Below are 12582 nucleotides of genomic sequence, written 5' to 3'. Positions count from 1 at the left end.
TTCAGTGCACAAGACACTCTGGCGGGCAGTCTCAGGATGGGCAAACCGTCATGCGCACCGAAGCTCTCTCCAACCCGAACTGTGTTGCTGAGTTGGATATAACAGGCACAGGATCCTAGTCTAATAAACACAACAGAGACAGAAGGGTCAGAGGGAGAACATTTAAAGACCTACCCAGGGTGGAGTCCCCTACCGAGAATGTAAGAAACAAAAAACACACACTGGGGGTCTACAGCTGGACCTAAAATGCTCCAGATAACCAACTTACAAACAAGCCGCTACCTAAGTCGGTGAGTGTTTGCCGAGACTGTGTAATAGGGATTTTTACAGAGTATTTTAAAACCATGACCTGTGCAGTGGGATTCACTTCAAATAAAGATCAAACCCATACAGAGGAGTAGGATGTCCATCAACGTCAGATGTAGATCATATATTATCATTTGGTCATCCAGATAGGAATGGTATATCCCATGATCATTGGGAAAAAACCCATAACCTAGATTTGACTGGGTCTTATCTCCAGATGTAGCGAAGACCAATTGAGCAAAAGGATCGTGATGGAATCTAGTGCAGTGCAAAATAAATGTAGTGTAGTGAGGTTAAAAAAGGATAGTTGATCAATACCAAAGCTTTAATAACTTGATCACTCCCTCAGTAAAAGAACAGTGCAAAGATGCAGTTTAAACAAATAACTGCATTACGGCCAACATGTTTCAACCAAAGGGGAACCAAATCCTGCGGTTTTCTTCAGGGCCACAGTCCTTCACGTTTGCTACTGCATTACAAAACACGGTGAATAAAGTGACTAAATCATATAAAGGATACACCTATGTCGTGATCAATGTCTTTCGAGCCTCTGTATCAACCAGTGTCGATTTCATCTGTTCGTAAAAACAAAACTGAATTTTTTTTTTGCGTGAATCCTAAAAGTTGAAATATTACCAAGTCACTATTCTACATTGGAAAGTAATGCTAGATTAGCTCGATATGAGTTTCCAAGATACTGTATTCTCCAATTGTATGTATTCGTAATTGGGTGGTGCTGTCCCACATTTATTGTTCAATAGACCACTTTGACACTGCCTTTTACAGTATCTGCAGAGAAAAAGCAAAGCTAATAGCTTCGAGTGGAGATTTATAAAATGCTTGAAAAGAATATGAATTCAGCAAGGTGTGAAGATATCGATTTTTAGCTGAGTTCTAGGGGGGCTTTATCCAAATTATTTTGGACTGACAAATATTACCCTTCATATCGTTGGGATATATTTACTGAATGGCAAAAAAAATCCACGTATTTAAGAGTGATACAATTACACATTTTTCATGGGGGTGCTCAATAAATGCAGCTCCAAGAAACAGAAGCTTAACACTAAAGCTACCCCTTGAGGCAAACTTCTGTGTAGCAATTTTCGCATATTTTTCTCCCATTCCGCTGTGCTGGTAGCAGGATCAATGATTTCCTTTGTACATTACAAGTGGATTTGTGGTCAGTGAAATTGCGAACATATTGTTGATTTATAATTATATCCTGGACCACTAATTCTTTTGTACAAGCAAAGATTATATGGTGGGCGGGTCTTGCATCGACCACATCCTGGGATTAGGGCAGAGAGGATTTAATGTCAGCTCTTTATACGTTCTGGTGTGAGCTATATGCTGCAAAGGGGCAGTGCTACTTGTATTTCACCCAAACCATCACTTTAGCAGTTTTCAAAGATGTGTCCCAGGTGCAGTGATTGATACCTTCTGTTTATTCTGTGCTCTCATTTGTTGGGTTTTCTGAGTGTATCATTAGTATAATACATGATGTCTCCTACTGAGCTTAAATGGCTGTTTTGTGCCTCCACTCAAATCCTACATGTTAGTGTTGTTGTTAAATTATGGATTATACTTGATTTTTTAAATATTTTGATATTTGAAATCTGACATCCTTGGTGCAAATAAATACTCGTTGTTCATGTTCTTGCATAGGTGTCCTTCTAACAAATATGCAGAGTGAAATGACTGTGTCAGTTGCATCCATTACAGTAGCGTTTTTTTCTTGTCAGTGCAGTATCTCCCTCTTTCAAAGTGTTTGCTGTCTTCTGAAGCAGTCCTTTTACCCTACACTTTCATAATATACCTTTATTTTGATGTATTTTAACAGATTATTACATGACAAACAGTATTATGTTTTCCTAGCTATTGTTATATTTTTAATGCTATCATATGTTCCATATGCCAGCTTGTGCGTCTTCGTAATGAGTTCTTAAAGTATTACATAAAACGTTTTCCTTTTCTAAGGTAGTTTTTGACTTTTCCAACTATTTGATTTCATCTCATTAGTAGGCCTGGGTGAACTTTAAATTATCCGGTGTAATTCATGTTACACTTGTTATGGGGAAGTCCTAAAATTATACTATTATGCCACTTTGCTCAATTATGTGCCATTCGCAGTGAAACTTTACAACACATGGTGCAATTCACTGTAATTTATAGTACAAATTTACTACAAACGCACAGGAACAACAGAACGTAGGCATCTGTTGTTCACTGTGCTCCTACTTACATGCATCTTTTGGCCAAAAATTGGCACACGGATGGATTTCACACTAATATATAGCACAGAATGACAGATTTGCATTTCACATAATTTGGTATACTTTTTCTGTAATTTTGTAAAATGACTCGAAAGCAAATTACACATATTTCGCACCAGTTCCATGAAAGACGAACAAATTCTCTCAAAAAATGCTAATAAATATTTTAGGGTATATTTACAAGGGGATAGTGACACCAGAACGTCACTTTTTTAATGACGTTCTAGTGTCGCTATGCCCTTCTCCATATTCATAAAGAGGTGTTAGCCACTTTTTGTTGCTTAACGTAGACTTGCAAATACAGCCCCTTTACAAACATCGCTTAGAGTGAAAAGGGCATGCAATGGGTGTTGCTGTGGGCGTTCCACCACAACACCCATTGCTTTTTGGCACTGCCCCAGATATACAAGGATGTGTAAATCTGAGCCATGCAATTCTATTCCCTTGCCTGTAATCCTTCCTCTATCCATGGACTCTCCACGCTTAGGATCTGATCCGGGTTCCAGCGCCGGGACGCCTCATTGCCGGGGCAGCTGTAGCGCTTTACCAAAACAATAAGATAAGATAAGATAAGAGCAGGAGTTAGAATGGCGAAACTAGGAGAAATACTTTTATGTCTCCTTGTTTTTGCTTGTTTTGAAAGGCGCTACCTTTCCCAGAACAAAACAATTGGTGAGATAGGTATGTAGAAACATCGGTGAGGAAAGCTCCTAAGTATTTAAGGATAAGGCTTTTAAATAGTAATTGATTCATGAAGTTTCCAATTCCTCAAAAAGGGGAATATTTATGAAAGATTTGCGTCACTCTTGTGCCATGCAATGGGGCACAAGGGTGACGCGACGCAATACCTAATTCAGAGGTATCAAGCCACTCAAGGCCTCCTTGCGTGGCCCTGAATGACTTGATAAATCCAGAGTAATGCAACACAGCGCAAATCCCTGCGTTCAGGTACTCTGCCGTTGGAAGGAATTCCATGGGTGGAGCATGGGTGTTTCCACGCATCTACCCATGGATTTTGGTACATTCCCAGATTTACCAACACTGGTAAACCTGGAAATGCGACAAAATGCTACGCCTCCCCAGCTGAGGCGTGACAAGGAGAAATATCTTAATTTCTCCTAGTTACTTTCTCTTTCTATGTGTGCTGCAGATAGCAAAAGGTTAATGCCTCTTAGTATTGTTTTTGGGCAAGAAGTTGTCCCGTCCTGCTCGAAAACAATAATGCTAACAAAGCAGGACCCTTGCACCAACCAGGGTGCAAGGGGGCCTGCATTGCGGTAGGCAGCCAAAAGGTCGCCAGCGCAAGGAAATGATAAGAATGCATTGTATTATATGAAATACAGCATATTCCTGCCATTTTATGCAGCGCAGCAAGGTGGATTGCTAAGCTGCGCTTCGTGAAAGCTACGTATATATGCCCCAAACTGCGCAGGTGCAAAATTCAACAAGCTTCCACATCACTTTCACTGTAGTTTTTTCAAAATTGGTTCAATCAATATGGAGGGCTAAATATTTGAAATGGAACCCTCTCATGTAATTATAGAATTGAAATGAGAGTCTTATCAATATTTAAGCAAAAAAAAAATGGAAGCTAATTTGAAGGATAAGAATATGCTTATTTTCAACAATATCCAAGTTTTTTAATACGATTTTCTTTTATTATGACATTCAAGACCCCTGACCGTGCTTGCAGGACAGGTCGCTCCTCACGCCGCACAGCACCACCTGTGCCTTCCCCCGTGGTGCTGCCACTGCCGCGAGTTCGCAGCTGCTGTGCCTGCCGTTCTCTGTGCCCCCGATCCCTGCTGCTTGGTTTGTTGAGTCCCAGCTACTCCTCCCTCCCACCTCGCCTTAAATGGCAGTGCAGCGGGCGTGCCGGCACGGCAGAGGCAAGCCCGTCTGCGCCCGCCCGCGCCTGGACCACGCCCAGCGCCAAAACCCCTGGCCCCCGCATACGCCACGACACCAGACTCCGATACGACGCCAACACCCTCCACGCAACTCAACACCGGCTGAGAACACAGCTGCTTCCAGGCGGCCCTGAAACACACCCACGGACCTTTTTCCTGCCGCACCTGCAGCTTCACCTGCGACAGAACAACAAAACCACCAGGGACCGGACCCAATCACCTCTGCTGCATACTCCTTAACACACGCTCCGCAGGCAAACACGCCATCGAGCTCTTGGACCTGCTCAACACCTCCGCCCCATATGTTGCCTTCTTGACCGAGACCTGGTGGAGCGACTCCTCGGCTCCCGACATCGCCATAGCCGTCCCGGATGGCTACAAGATCTCCCGCAGAGACCGCGCCAACGGAATTGGAGGAGGAATAGCCATTGTCCACAAATCCACCCTCAAGGTCTCCACCCACTCAGACGACACCCTCAGCACCGCTGAACACCTGCACTTCTGGATCCACACCGACGCCAACACCACCCTCAAAGGAACACTAGTCTACAGACCCCCCGGACCCTGGCCACAGTTCAGCGACTCCATCTCCGACCTGGCCAGCACCCACGCACTCGCCTCCATGGACTACATCCTCCTCGGGGACCTGAACTTCCACCTTGAGAACAACAACAAAGCCAACTCCTCCGCCCTGATTGTCAACCTCGCCAACCTCGGCCTCAGACAACTCGTCACTGCACCCACCCACGCCGCCAGCCACACGCTCGACCTCATCTTCTCCACAAGCACCCATGTCTCCTTCGACCACATCACCGAACTCCACTGGACCGATCACAGCTGCATCCACTTCACCTACAAGAAGCCCACCACACACCACCGCACTCAACAGCAGCCCCGCCACTGCTGGAACAAAGTCGCCGAAGACAAGCTGGCCACCACACTCTCCCAGAACCCACCCACTGACCCCACCAACCCAGACCCCGCCGCCCACAACCTCAGACAGTGGATCAACGACTACTCCAACACCCTCGCCCCGCTCAAGAAACCCTCCAACAGCCGCACCAGCAAGAAAGCCACCTGGTTCACCGAAAAGCTCCAGACCTCCAAATGAGCATGCCGGAAATTGGAGAAGAAATGGCTCCACGAACAAACACCGGACAGCCACGCAGCACACAACGACGCCACCCGCAGACATCACCACCTCATCAGATTAACCAAGAAATCTTCCTTCAAAACCCGCCTGGACAACAATGCACACGACAGCAAAGAGCTCTTCAGCATCGTGAAAGAACTCTCAAACCCCAGCGCCAACTACATCCTGCCCTTGCAAGAACTGTGCGGCTCGCGGGCCACCTTCTTCCACCAAAAAATTGTGAACATTCACGACAGTTTCAAAACCACGACTGCCCCAACAACGCCAGACCCCACCCCTCCTACGAACACCACCCGCCTCAACGGCCTGATCTCCTCGACCAACGTCAACGATGACGAAACACACAAGATCGTGAACTCCATCCACTCAGGATCTCCGTCAGACCCCTGCCCACACCACATATTCAACAAAGCAGACGCAAGCATCGCACCCCAACTACGGAAAGGTATTCAACGTCTCCTTTGAGACAGCCACATTCCCGGAAAGCTGGAAGCAGGCCGAGATCAACGCCCTTCTCAAGAAGCCCAAGGCAGACCCAAAGAACCTCAAGAATTTCCGGCCCATCTCCCTGCTCCCATTCCCAGCAAAGGTCATCGAGAAAATCATCAACACACATCTGACCCGCTACCTCGAGATCAACAACATTCTAGCCCCGTCCCAGTCCGGATTCCGAAAAAACCACAGCACCGAGACATCCCTCATCGCCGCCACAGATGACATCAGGATCCAACTAGACAACTGCGAAACATCAGCCCTCATCTTCCTGGACCTGTCAGCCGCCTTCGACACGGCCTGCCACCGCACACTAAAGATACGCCTCGAAGAAGCCGGAATCCAAGAGAAGGCCCTGGACTGGACAACGTTACTCTCAGGCAGAACTCAGAGCGTCCGCCTCCCCCCCTTCCGCTCCAAAGTCACCGACATCATCTGCGGCGTAGCCTAGGGCTCATCCCTCAGCCCGACGCTGTTCAATGTCTACATGGCCCGCCTCGCCCTGTCGCCCGCCAGCACGACCTCAACATCATCTCCTACGCCGACGACACCCAGTTCATCCTCCCCCTCACCAGTGACCCGCACACCGCCAAAACCAACCTCCACGAGGGAATGAAGGCCGTCGCAGAATGGATGAGGAGCAGCCGACTGAAGCTTAACTCGGACAAGACAGAGGTCCTCATCCTCCGATCCACCCCCTCGGCCTGGGACGACTCCTGGTGGCCAACCACGCTGGGAACAGCACCGACACCCACCGACCATGCACGCAACCTAGGAATCATCCTCGACTCCTCCCTCTCCATGTCAAAGCAGGTCAACGCCGTCTCCTCCTCCTGCTACCTCACCCTCCGCATGCTCCGCAGGATCTACAAGTGGATCCCCATGGAAACAAGAAGAACAGTGACACAGGCCCTCGTCAGCAGCAGGCTGGACTATGGCAACGCACTCTACACAAGTATCCCGGCCAAACACCTGCGACGACTACAACGCATCCAAAACATCTCCGCCCGACTGATCCTCGTTGTCCCCTGTTGCAGCCACATCACCCCCCACCTGAGAGACCTATACTGGCTCCCCATCGACAAAAGGATCACCTTCAAGCTACTCACCCACGTACACAAAGCACTCCACAACACCGGAGCAGCCTACCTCAACAGCAGACTCAGCTTCTACACCCCTACCCGCCATCTCCATTACGCCAGCCCTGCCCTGGCCGCTGTCCCCCGCATCCAACGAACAACCTCTGGCGGTAGATTCTTCTCCTCCCTCGCTGCCAAAACCTGGAACACCCTCCCTACCCACCTACGGCAGAACCAAGACCTGCTCATCTTCAGAAGGCTCCTCAAGACCTAGCTCTTCAAGCAGTAGCGGCACCCCCTCCCCTCAGACCCTCACGGGTAAGTAGCACGCTTTATAAATACATTGATTGATTGATTGGTTATTGTTAGTATATGACTAAGGGGCACATTTGAAGTCACAAGGGCACATATGCCAACATGACCATCCAGCAAGATTTAAATTCTTATGACACGTGTGGACTTAATAGATTAGTGGTGTGTTTGTATTGGGTTAATCACTGCATATAGTCCATTATGTATAGTGCAATTGCATCCAGGATCAACTTCAGCTCAGGAAACAGACAAAAACATTCACCATTCGTCATCACCATGGATTCAGAGAAGTAGTTCAGCTGTGAGGTGAAGAGGCAAAGAAAGGAACTGTTTGATCTGGTTTTTTGACCCATCAAGTACACCACAGTGTGCCTGAAAATATTAAAATGGTCATGACAGTCTTAGATTAAGATGCCCCTTAGGGAAAGCCTGACCATCTTCCATTTTCTGGCCTAATTTCACCCAGGGAATGTTGAGGAGGGGCTTGTTCAGTATATCACAGAGCACCTCTTCATTTTGCATGTGAAGAAGCAGATATTGGATGAGGAGATGTTCTGCAGTCCAGACTTTTCTGTGCATTTGGCAACCTATGCCATGCAGGCCAAGTTTCGCAGTTAAGGGAGGAATTTGCACAAACCTAGTTTCTTGGCACAAGAAGAGCTCTTTCCAAAAGAGTAATAAATCTGTACCAGATGACTCCTGAAATGTCATAGAATGATAACACACTTGAATGGTGAGCATTGAGAATTGTTGCAGAGATACTGCTCTAGAACAGAAGTATGCATGGAACCATAGAACTTCAGTATGTAGGGACTGAATCACCATGCCATCTTAGCATCTATGATTCAAAGTCCGACTCATTATAGTGTCTCACTTTCCCTCCTAACCTGAGCAGAGGAACAAAAGAATTGGCACCCCAGAGCACAACACTCTCCATCGTCTAAGGGATCGCTGTGACAGGATATACCCTTTTGCTCTCTCTCATGCTCATCCACAATAAAATAACCAGGAGAAACAAAGGAAGTTTAGAATATTTATTTAAACTCTTGTGCTCTGAACTGCAGTATGCGTGCTACAATTATAAAACAAGTGCATTCCAAAAATACTGTTAGCATGGTTAATAATCTGCATAACATGAAAAGCCCTGTCATTTTATATGACAAAGTAACCTACAACCCCCTCCCTTGATAGTAAAGCTCAGTTATTATATATCTAAGATCTCTGCAATTACTGGCATTCACAGATGGAAGTTCTACATCTCAGCAGACGCAGTGCTCTTGTCTCAGAATTCTCATTCCATGTGTGTGCTTTTGGCTCATGTGCTCATGTGTATGATAGGACATGTGTGCACATAAACAACAGCTGCATTCTTGTGCTATGTCTAGGTGCTAGTGCTTGGCCAGAAAGAATAACAAGGGACATTGTTGTTTATGATGATCAGACTAAATCCCTGGAAAAGAACAGAATGCAAAAACATACGCAGGTTCCGTGTGAAAGTACAATGAGGCACAAAATCAAACAAGCATGTTTATAGTAACGTGTGTAAAGGAAAATGAGGCCTACAATGTGTACAGTCAGGCTAACCTAGGGAAAGCTACAATGGGCCATGCAGGAAACACAGGATAGGATGAGTCAGTGATGAGGTGGAATTGCTGAAAACTGCACAGGACACAAAATATGTGTTCATTACTTTACTTCCTTACCCAGAATAAGAATGGAACTGAATTGCTGCTATGTTGTTATACAACTGCAATGCATCCATTATGAGGGATGCCTGCCACAAGCTTAAAATGCACTTACCTCTACAACAAGGCAGGTTACAATGCATTACATTTACAAGGCATTTATGATTTTAAGGGCTGGGGTCAGTGGAGGTGCTTAGAGATATTTAGGGTTCAAGTATGGGAGGTGTGTAGTAAAACGTCTTGAGGGTTCAGTGATGAGTTCTAATGAGAATTTAGGATTCAGGGGTGGTTGTGTAAGGGATAGTAAGGTTGTTTTAAGGTTGATGGAGTGGTAGTATACAAGGTTAGCAAAAATGTTCAGGGTTAATGGATGGGCAGTATATAGAGGTAGCAAGGTGCTTTTAGGGTTCAAGGATGAGTGTTGCATCGGGGTAGTAAGGAGCTTTATGGTTTAGGGATAGGAAAGGTAAAGGTGTAGCAAGCAGTTTTTATGGTTAATCGTTAGGTAGTGTATAGGAATGGTAAGTAGTTTTGCGGGTTCAAGGATGGGTGGTGTATGGGGTACTAAGGAGTTTTTAGGGTTCTCTGCTGGGCAGTGTATGGGGGTCATAATGACTTTCTAGGGTTCAGGGATAGGTGTTTTATAGGGCTAGTAAGCGTTTCTAAATTTTTAGACATATTGTGCAAAAGGATTGTAAGACGTTTTAGGGTTCAGGGCTAGGTAGTGAACAAGGATTGCCCTTACCTGGTGGTGTAGTCTGGCAGGTCGCATGGAGTTATGTTGCTGACCTGTGTGAGAAGACCACCTGGTGCCCCTTGGAGCTGTGAACGGTAGAGGTGCTCCTGCGCACTAACGGAGGGAAGTCTGCATCACATACCAGGCACCACCCCTACACTAGACCCGCGGGCGAGTCGGGCCAGGCCTAGCACTTGCGGGCGACGCACACTGTGCCCTGAGCAATCCCTGCACTGTGGCTGACCTACATCACCAAGGGTACCACACAAGACTGGTGGGGGACTCCACTAACTGTCTCAAGTCGCTGAGATTGGCCATTGGTGGCAGTGGGCGCCAGGGGCATGGGGGCCGATTCTAACCCAGGCCCCTTGGAATGCAGCTTGATCCGCTGTTGCTCACTAGGGAACAAAGAATCTGGTTGCCACTGTTAGATCAGAGGAAGCAACCGGGTGGTCCTCCCTTTCTTTGCCCCCTTTTAGTTTGCTTTTAGGTGTACAGGGACTAACCCTTAGTGGACTTCTTCTTCTCACAGCGCTGTGCAATCTGGTTGCTGCTGCGCTGTCCCCATCTGCTGCTTCTGGTTCCTCTGACCCGGAGGTCAGGTGTTCGAGTCCCTCCTCCTCCCACAGGCTCCTGCCTGCACCTCACCCTGGTGGTCCAGTGGTAGAGGGTCACTGCTCTGCAGCTTGACTGCCCTCCTGTCCCTCTTCTCTGCTGTTCCTGTTCATCTTTCTGCTCTTCTCTGTTGTATTTCTACCCATGTCTTTTTTTTATCTTTGCTTTGTTTGGATTTGTTTTTCCTGTGCTCTTTTGCAGTTCCTTTTTCCCTATCCTCTCTGTCATTGCCGCTGCGATCCCGCTTTCCTGCACCCTCCAGTGTCCTTTCCCATGTTTCCCACCTCCTAACTGTCCAGCCCCCCTCGAGCACTACTTAATGGTGGACACTGTGCGGCCATGCCCAGCGGGTGTGTGACTGGTGCGCCGAAGGCAAGCCAAAGGCAAGCCCGTCTGCATCCGTCCACCCCTGTACCGCATACAGCACCAGAAACCCTTCCTCTCGGACACTCTACCACTACGACACCAGCACCCCCCTCGCTCTCAACCCTGGACGCCACACCACCTGCCATCTAGCATCACTAAAGAATTTCCTTGCAACCTGCGCCTGCCGAAACTGCAAATGCACCTCCTGCCACATCAGCACACCAGCACCTCTTGCCGCCCAGCTGAACACCAGCGCACCTGAACAGCTCAACTTCATCCTCCTCAGTGTGTGGTCCCTCCACAAATACAGCCCAGAAATCTGGGACATCCTCGACACCACCTCTTCAGACATCGCCTTCTTTGTGGAAACATGAACCAACCACTGCTCCTCACTGGACATCATGATCGCCATCCCTGACGGCTACAAAATCACCTGCAAGGACCACCTCGACCATGCAGGAGGGCGCATTGCCATTGTCTACTGACCGTGCACTCTAATAACCCAATAGTGACCATGGAACACCTCCACTTCCAGATCTGGACTAACCCCAACACCAACCACTGCGGCACCCTTGTCTATAGGCCCCCTGGACCATGAACCCTCATTGACTGATGCTATTGTAGACCTCATTGCACTCCAGGCAACCCCAGGCAACCCCAGTGACCAGAACACCACCCCCCTCCTGGGGAACCTCGCCAACATCGGACTCAAGCAGCTAGTCACCGCACCAACCCACATAGCCGGACACGCGCTCGAGCCTGTCTTCTCAGCCAGCAGGAACTTCAACTACAGCCACACCACAGAACTGTCCTGACCATCACTGCATACATCATGCCTTCACCACGCCAACCGTACACCACCGCCCCCATCGCAGCTGGATCAAGCCCACCGAAGAACTTCTCGTCAACTCCCTCAGCACTACCACTCCACCAATGCTTACAGACGCCAACACCGCAGCGTGCAACCTCCACCGATGGATCTCCACATGCGCAGACACCCTGGCAGCCCTCAAGAAAAGACCAGGCAAACAACACTCCAAGAAGGCCAACTGGTTCACTCTTGCCCTTCACTAGTCCAGACGCACCTGCAGACGTCTCTATAAGTGATGGAGCCACAACAATACCCCTGAACGTCACACAGCCTTCAAATCTGCTGTCAAAGCACACCAAACAGAGGACGAGGAAATACCCTGGATTGACAGGTTTTGTGCAGGTAGGTGTCTCTTCCTGCACAACATCAATCAACTCCGCAACACCATGGTGCAAGGGTGCTTGCATTGGCGCATGGCAGCCATTTTGCGTCAATGCAGGGGAAAAATACGGGGGGCTTATTCATGAGCCCCTTCCGACAGTTTAAAGCTGCCGGTGCGTCATTTTCTTGACGTATTTGCAGCGTTAATTTTGCACCACATTGAGCCGTATTTACAAAGTAATGCATCTAGGCATATGTGTGCCCTGTGCCACATTATACCTGCATTAGTTTTGATCTATGCAGGGTGGGCTTTCTCATGCAACTAAGCCTCATAGGAGTGGCGCAGTGAAATAAATCAGATAGGATGCTACTGCGTCAGAACTTTACGCCTGCCTTATGGCAGGAGTAAGGGGGATGCAGTGTCATAGGGATAGGCTGGCCCCATGCATTGCTGGAGTTGCAC

The sequence above is a fragment of the Lissotriton helveticus genome, chromosome 6 (genome assembly GCF_964261635.1).
Source record: "Lissotriton helveticus chromosome 6, aLisHel1.1, whole genome shotgun sequence".
NCBI lineage: Eukaryota > Metazoa > Chordata > Amphibia > Caudata > Salamandridae > Lissotriton > Lissotriton helveticus.
Note: the sequence above shows the minus strand (reverse complement) of the source record.